The 9,132-nt window shown below is 35.8% G+C and overlaps 1 protein-coding gene across 1 annotated transcript in view; it reads right to left on the reverse strand.

The window, feature by feature from the left end:
- Positions 1 to 8,654, reverse strand: part of LOC120417894 (serine/threonine-protein kinase GG21441-like) — a 265,616-nt gene extending 256,962 nt beyond the window's left edge. The window contains exon 1 of the mRNA XM_039580117.2: positions 7,862 to 8,654. The gene's annotated coding sequence lies outside the window, so the exon portion shown is untranslated. The remainder of the gene's footprint in view (positions 1 to 7,861) is intronic.
- Between the last annotated feature and the right edge of the window lie 478 nt (positions 8,655 to 9,132).

Below are 9,132 nucleotides of genomic sequence, written 5' to 3' on the forward strand. Positions count from 1 at the left end.
ATGACGATTCAGGTAAACGACCCATGAAACAGGTCCTCCGTGGCCTGTACGACATGGATGTGAATGTGCTGAAAGAAGAGCTCAAATCTCTGAAGTTGAACGTGAATGTGAAAATGAAGTTATATTCTTTTGTAAGAAAGGCTATATATTATCCCTGGTGGGATTAAATCGGGTTTTTAGTGTAGTCCTTATCGATACCTACAACTTTGCCGTAGACACCAAATCGATCAAAAAATTCCTTCAAAAGAAACAGATTGTTTAATTTCGTATAACAATTTTTGTATGGACAGTTGCCAAATTTCTAATGAAAATTATATGGACAAACTAGTGATGCAAAATGGCTTCTTTGGACATAACATAGGCACGAAAAAATCTCAGAGAATTTATCAGTACACAGAAAAAAAAAAGTTGAATTTTGGAATGTTGAAAATTTGGTAGGTTCAATATTACCTCTTTATTTGTGTAATATTACTTAAAAAATGTGTAAAAATGTGAACCTGATGAATATTCATCAAAAACTGATGAAAATTCATCATTTTCATATAATATTTTTTGCCACAAAATCTGTCAGCATTTCCTGATGAATATTACCATCATTCTTTTTTCTGTGTAATCAAATGGGTAAATAAATTGTTTGTTTGTGAAGCGTTTTTGGTTTGTGTCTTGTCTAGTTTGGTTGTTTATTTACCACAGTCTAATACCTCCTTTAGTTGTTCCGTTGCGAAAAGAAAAATATCTTAAAGCCGTTTTACATTTTGTTTTTTTATGAAAAGATGTTCAAGCACTTTCGCTTTTCTTTCCAACTTGTACTTATCAGAATCGGAACCAAGGACACCCATCAAATGTCACAGGTGGTTGTTGGGTTACGAATAGGCAATTGGCCAGAAGGCCGGCAGCAGCTGATGAAATATTCAATGGGGATGTGAATGTTTCATTATGGCCCCAATCAGATAATAACAATGGATTGCATGCATACAGGCAGTGCCCTGGGACATGTGTCTGTCGGTCCCCGAAGGGTAGAAACCCGCGTTTCCCTATCATTATTTCCTGTACGATGTCAAACCTATAGGTTGAGGATGCGTGTTGCGCAAATTGAGCTTGTACTGTGTAATTGCATTATTGTTCACATCTAACTAACTACACTTCGGGGAATATGCTTAAATTGATTAGCTCCAATATTGAAGCAATGTTGAAATAGAATAAAACCAGAAAAAACTTTTTTGTAAAACTTCCAACAAATCTCAACACGCTTGTTGACCACTTCTAACACGGCATGACCGCATCTAAATCAACAAACCACAAAACTAAACTCTCAACTCAAAACTGATGTGATCCAACTACGCAAATGTTTGATGGAACCTCGCCTGTTCGAGTTGAAGTTTCTTTTTTTCGATTACCAGTAGACAGGATAGAGTAAGAAGATGCAGACGAACTTTTGCCAAGTTTACTCCGCAAACATACTCAATCACCCACTATAACGACTAAAAAGTGGGGGGGTGGAGTGATGGAAATCGTTTGACAAAGTTTTGCGCACAAAATGCAAGTTTAGACTTCTTTGCTTGTCGTACGCAAATAACCATCCAGCCGGCAGTCGGTTGTAGCTTGGTGGTAAGTACGTTTGGTTACATTTATTCGTGATTTTGCAGTTTGTGAGTGTGCTTGCGGTATAAAGTTTTGTTTATGCTATATATTTAGAACACTTGATTTTAGGTTACCTTACATCAAATCAAGCTCTTCAAAAATATTTTAGCATTTCTAGCAAATAATGTTATTCTTCATTCACTGTAATAAATAGTGTAAATTTTTAAGGTGTGATTTTGGAAGGTTGAATATTACTTAAGGTAGAGGTAAAATTACACATTTTTTTCTGACATGAAAGATGTACCCTTTCCCAGATGTAATATTACTATGATTGTTTTACTGTGTTGCTCAACTCAATTTTGAAGTAAATTTCGAGAAAGATAAAATAAGTAAAATATTCCTCCAATAAAAAAGCGTACAAACCTCCCAACCCCATATCTAAGAACAAGCTAGTTCCCTCAATACGAACTTTTTTTTTTTGCTCTTTCTCATCCCAAGACAATCACCCATCCGGTATCGAACATTTCATCCGTCGTCGTCGTCATCATCATCATTCTCATTGTGTATCTCTCCAGCATCCAGCCGGTGAAGCCAAAGTAGTCGTCAGACACGGAAGCTCGACCGGCGACCGTATTTTGTTGAGCTCATCGTCGTCGACTTCGTTTCGCGTTGTCTCCATCTTCTACGGTTCTACGTCTTCGACTCTTGGTCCAGAAGCTCGCGTTTGGCTTGTAATGGGTTTAGGTTTTTTTTACGCCAAAAGCACCACAACAAACTACACACATCATCGAGGAGCGCGCACACACACAGAGACACATTGGCGGTCGGGTTGGTGTCTGGCGGTTTGTATCTATGGGACAGACGAGGTCGAATGTGAGCATAAGAATACCCGATACGACCGTCCGACGTTTTGTGATGCGGTTAATAGTGTTGTAGCCGCGATGCTGAATATATAAAATCAGTGCTCGCCAATCGAATCGTTGAATTGATGGATGGATAAAAAAAAATTCAAATATTGTTCAGACCATTAAAATAATAAATTACCACATTGAAAAACGACCTCTTGTGCTTTCTTGTATTAAATGTGTTGAGATTCCTAATATCTAGATAGAAGAAGTTACAACGGTAATACACAGCGAAAAATAGTGGAGCAATTCCATCCCAGGCGGACGGTAATAACAAAATTAATAATATTTCAATAACAAATTCTGTTAAAATAAAAAAAGTGTTATTATTTAATCCTGAACTTCAACTTCAACAAGAAAAAATAATAACAGTTTCTGATAAAATAACAAGATTTGGTATTGAAGTGATATTATACTGAAAATGATTAATAACACGCTAATAAGAGGAAATGGTATACATTTCAAAAACTCTCCTAATAACAAGATTTGTTATTTGTTTGGTATTCTGACATAGAAATTAAATTATCATAAATCGCACAAATGGAAAAGTTTCTAAGTGTCCATAACACAATCTGTTATTATTTTTTCTTTTGTTAAATATATTTTGATCTATGGGATAATTTTGACCAATTTCGTCGGAGTCATTGTTTTGGCCATGAAATGGGGTCCTTAAGCTAAAATTATTCTAAAAAGTTGTAATTTTTAAAGTTGATTATTTTTTTAAATTATTTGATATACCCCCTAAGGGACTTTGCTAAAATTGGCTAGAACTATGGGATAATTTTATCCATTTTCGTCGTGGTCATTATTTTGGCCATGAAATGGGGTCCTTAAGCTAATATTATTCTAAATAGTTGAAATTTTGAAAGTTGATTTTTTAAATTATTTGATATACCCCTTAAAGGACTTTGCTAAAATTTGCTAGAACTATGGGATAATTTTGACCATTTTCGTCGGGGTCATTATTTTGGGTCCTTAAGCTAAAATTATTCTAAAAAGTTTAAATTTTGAGAGCTGTTTTTTCAATTTGTGATATACCCCCTAAGGGACTTTACTAAAATTGGCTAGAACTATGGAATAATTTTGACCAATTTAATCGTGGTTATTTATTTGACCATGAAATGGGGTCCTTATAAAATTAACTTTTGAAAGTTGTTTTTTCAAGTTTGTTTATATTCTCTAAGGGAATGTGAATAACAAAAACTGTTATTATTTTCACAGAGTGAGAAAGTCGGAGCAGACGTTGAAGTTCGAGCTGGAGTGAGACCTCGGAGACGGCATTGGATTCAGCTAGTTTTCAGCAACTTTAACTTGGAGTCGGAATCTGTGGAGTCGGGTATTTTTGGAGAGCTGAAGTCGGCGTTGATCCTGCATCCAGAGTCAGAGTTGTCTTCAAAGTATGGATTCAAAGTCGCTTGAAGGTACCCGACTAGTACAGAAGAGTTATGGCAACTGCAGGTTTATTTGCAAATGGCAAATAAACAAAAACAATAACTTTTTTTGTTTTGCAGAGACACAAGTTCAATAACATTTTTTGTTATTATGCTGCTCCACCTCTCCGCACAAAATAACAAATCTTGTTATTTCTTCATGATTCTTTCGGTGTTATTGGTTTGTTATTGCAATAACAACATAATTGCAGTTTAAGTTATGTTTCGAACAAATCTTTGTTATTGATTTTTGTTATTTTAACAACTGATCCGATCATCCCATTAACATATTTCGATCTTCCCACAATATCAAAAACTGACCTTCTCAAGTTATTTCCGTCTGCTCGGGATGTCATATAGGGAATCGGTTGTACCCGACCCTCTCCGATTTCAATGAAACTTTGTAGACATGTCATCCTAGGCATATATAAGCCATTTTTGTGTATATGGAGCCATGACGATGAAGTCATTTGAGAAGGGCGTAAGTGTTTTAAATATTTTTGTATTTCGTAATTTAAATATTGCTTTATCTCGAAGCCGTTGCATCGTATCAAAAAGTGATCAAAGACAAACTTGTAGGAAATTTCTAATTATAAGCTAATTTATTATCCATTTTACTTTACTACACTGAAAAAATATTACGTATTCAGTTATGAGCAATGTAATAAGCTTATATCTGTAAGCGCAAAATGTGGTCAAAGACAAACTTATGGGAAATTGGACGAGCTTTCCGGTTAAAATATTGAAAAATCATGTCTGTCATATAGAAATTGCCAAAAACCATCAAAAAACCTATTTTTTCAACATTTTTATTTTTAAAACCGCTGTAACTTCACAAGGATTGGACTTAGGATAATGGTCAATATGGAGATTTTAATGTAAAATTGTCTGGAGAATCGACTTTCGAGTTCGGTTTTTGAAAATTTTGACGTTTAGAGCTCTTTTCAAAAACCAGTTTCAGTAAATGATTTTCGATTTTTTTAGGTGCGTTGCTCCATCCTGCATTTTTCGTGAGTCTTTTTGTAACATCTTAGGCTATTTTCACAAAAAAATTTAACGAAAAAAAACCGTGGACTCACCTTCAAATTTGACTTTAAAACATAAAAATCCAAAAATCTCATAAAAGTAGAGTGTTTTTTCTTTCAGGTTATTTTTTTTTTCGGAAAGCCCGTCAAATTTCCTACAAGTTTGTCTTTGACCACTTTTTGATACGATGCAACGGCTTCGAGATAAAGCAATATTTAAATTACGAAATACAAAAATATTTAAAACACTTACGCCCTTCTCAAATGTCATTATCGAGTGTAACTGGCTCCATATACACAAAAATGGCTTATATATGCCTATGATAACATTTCTACAAAGTTTCATTGAAATCGGAGAGGGTCGAGAAAAAAGTACCTAAAAAAATCCTGTTTTGGGCTGGAATTGCTGTGTGTAAATTTGGAAGTTCTAATTTTGGATGGTTTGCCTCTTTAATGATGTAATTTAACCTCAATCTAGGCTGAAAAAGTGATATTAAACCAGTAAAGTGGTAAATTTACACATTTTCAGATGCAAAATTACACATTTTTCTGAAATAAAATATATGTACGGTGCGGATTAACTCCTGCCCCAGTGTATTTTTTTTTAATTTTATGTATTTGATCCCCGGTCCTAACCAGGCCTCGGTACCGAAGAGGACATAATAAAAATAAATTAGAGAATAAAAAAAATAAAAGATATGTAATATTACCATGTTTTTTTATTGTGTAGCAACAAACAAGAAGATAAAGCAAGTAAAAATTTGTAAAATTTTCTGATTCTTTCCAAGTTAATATTTTGAAAATGTTAGAAACAAGACTATCATGTCAAACGGGCGTATTACTGAATATTTGGCTGCTGAGATATTTATATTAGGAAATGGGAAGATGTTTGGTGAGACTATGAAAACTAAAATTTCCCTGTTTATTTTTCTATTATACGCTGTATCTTAGCAACAGGTAGGACGTGCTATTTTCCCGGGTTTTGAGTTTCCGTTATTTAGTTATATATGAAAAGGTAATAAAAACCATTTAAAGCTTGAAATCTTAGAATTGGTTGATTCACATTAAGGCCTATGCAATTATTTTTCAAAGTTTATGTCACTGTGTCAGTGTCAGAAAAATAAACCAAAACAAAGAAATGTCGGAAATTGAAAAAAATGCAAAGAGTACTTTTCTATTGCAAATTCGATTTTAAATGGAAAACTGCAGACAAAAAAAAATCCGGAAAACAAATTTACAAATTTTCAATAAAAAAATTATAACTCGGGGGCAAAATTTTTGCCCGTAATTCTTTGATAAGTCAAAAATTGCCCTTAACGTGAAGACTTCCATCATTGTCATGATATTTCGTTCAAAGATATAAGTTTTGCGTCGCTTTCAATATTTTGACAAAATTCCTTCAACAAGTTGTTTAGAATAGTGCCCTACACATGCTGATTCCTTTTGGTAACGATTATCTCATTCCTTGTAATGTTATGGAAATCGTCATTAATCAATGATTGCGAATTTGGGCGTCAATGATTGTTCCACAAAATTATATAAATTTTGAAACACATTTGATTTAGAGCAAAAATTCCTTCAGTAGCTTCAAGAAGGCAACAACCGGCACTTGCTGATTCATTTTGGTGCAGATATTCGTTGAATTGAAATTTATACAGAATATTTTATAGTGATGATCAATTTTCTTCGAAAATGATCAACGGCTTCACCTTAAAACATAACAAAAATACGTGTTCCGTTTCGTTGCTCAAGAATGACACGCAAAGTAAGAAGTTTTACGACGGAATTCCCAAAAAAAATAGTAAAGGTTGATTTTTTGAGAGGTAATTTTTAGCCAAAAAACGTACCTCAACTTTACAGGCCGCCAAAATGACAGGATTTGTGTTAGAAACGTAATTTTTTCTACAAAAAAAATTCAAACATTTATTAAACTGTGTGATTGCAAAACAATTGTACTGGTGTATAATGCATTTTACCACACTTTTTTAGTTGAAATGTTGAAACCGTGGCATTTTTAGAACGTTTATTTTTTTCTTTTTTAAATCGATGGAATTCTTTCAATCTTTTTAATTTTTCGGTGAATTCACAGATAATGAGATTTTTTTCTACTAGCATAACTATAATCATACCAAAGGCATGTTTTTATAATCTTTGCACTTTGACGATTAATTAAAGCTTATAAAAAGCGTTTTTAACTGAAGCCGAGTGATAAATTGCTCAATAGGAAGTTAGCAAGCAGTTGCAATCAATAGTTTTGTAAAATAAGTTGTTAAAATAGTGAAAATCAGCCAATTGGACGGAGTTTGAAGAGAGTGTTTAACCTGCCAAACATACGAGAATTTTTCCTACCATGATTTTCGTGAAAATATCGTACCTATTTTCTTTAATGTATTTTGAGAGTCCGTAAAAGAATTTCGTAATTGTTTTTCGTATTCCTGGATTTTTTTTTAGATAATTTATTTCTTTTTTGAAAAGCTTCATCACTAAACAAGGGATGAAAAGTTTATTGAAATGAAGTACTTTTTCGAACTAAACTAACAAAACAGAAAACATTTCTGATGAAAAAGTCAGCACACGGTCTTAACAAATTTCTCAAAAATAGCATGATGAACAGTTAATTTTTTTATTGATTTTCAGAAAAAAAAAACAAATTGAACGTTGATTTAATCCATTATTTTTTCAAGAATGCACATGAAAAGCTTATTCGTAATTGCAACTTTTGTCCAAATCCCACAAGCGCGCACCTGAAAACAAACAAATCTCTTTGTTTTGAAACCGTACGCTTCGTGTTCATCCTCTCCCGACCCACTGCCCTCGAAAGCAGCCTTTTCTCGGTATCCGAAAGCCTTGCCACACGGAGAAACCCCCCACGACCTCGGCTGAAGTTCACTGATGGCTACTTTTCGTCCCATTCACTTACTTTTCGTTCTTGTTGGACGCAGTTCACCACTAATATCGGCTGCGTTCACCGGACGGCTTCTTCCGGCTTTTTGCTACTCAAACTCCAGCTGATGCTGCACTCCAACGTTACCACTAAAGCGGACAGTCCCTTTGAGAACACACTCTTCTACACTCTGTTGGTTGGCGGCGCTCAAGATTTCCACATATATAGGTCAAACACTTTGAGTTGCGGCACACAAACTTGTTCAACAAAACTTGCAGCGCAAAAGTTCAGCTTTCTTCTCGCGTCTATTCTTGAACAAGTTTCCGTACGGCACTGTTCAACGAACTTTGCGACGGTGCAACCTTCAGAATCGTTCTTTGACCGAATTTCCTAAAAGCTTTGAACGGCAATCGGGGACACGGGACGGAACGGGATTCAATGTACATAAAGCACGAGCAAAATAAAACCTAAAATCACATAAATTCTTCTCTCTTCCTTCCAGCTGTAGCAGGGAAGCTTGGTTCGTCGTTTCCACAGCTGCTTCCAACTTCTGCTGCTGCTGCTCCCACACTCGATTCGACCTGATCCGATGCACGGCCAGCCGCTTGAGTTGATGGGCTTTCTTGAGAGACTGCTGTTGCCGTAGTACTAGGTTACAGTTGCTGTTGTTGTTAGTATATTGCTGTTAATGTTGTTGTTGCTGTTGCTATTCTTGCTGTGTTTCCGGTTCGAACGCGCGCGCGAACACTTCCAGCGGGCTCCAGGTCTCCGTCGTGTCGTGTCGTGACTGGCCTCGGCGAAACTCGAAACTCAACTGATTCGCGTTCGGCGCTGTTCATCGAGTTTAATAATATCGAGAGGGCCGAGACACAACCGTACAACAACATTCACCTTCGTGTACGAATCGATTCGGATTGTTTGGAGCATGGAGCTCACCGAAGAGAGTAATACCCCCCCGGTTTGTAACAGTCGTGGTGTGGCTGCTGAACAACAACAAACCTCAACCCCAAGATGCTGCGTTTCGTGTCTGTGTGGTTAATGACCGAAGCATGCTCGCGCTGCCACAGAGTTCAGAGTTCTCCGTCACCAACAACAACACTAACATCAACTCAGCAATGCTTGATGGTGCGCTCTCTCGCTCTCTGGAGAAGAAATTTAACAAGAGAGAGAGCGAACGGAGTGTGCTTTTTTCAGAGCACAGCTTTCATGTTTGTTGTGTGCTTTTGGATGGTTCAACTCCTGCGAAAGCTTTCTTGTTGAGAATGCTCGGGTTATTTGGGAGGCCGTGCGTCTCCACCGTTGAAACT

This window comes from Culex pipiens, chromosome 3 (assembly GCF_016801865.2).
Source record: "Culex pipiens pallens isolate TS chromosome 3, TS_CPP_V2, whole genome shotgun sequence".
Classification (NCBI taxonomy): domain Eukaryota; kingdom Metazoa; phylum Arthropoda; class Insecta; order Diptera; family Culicidae; genus Culex; species Culex pipiens.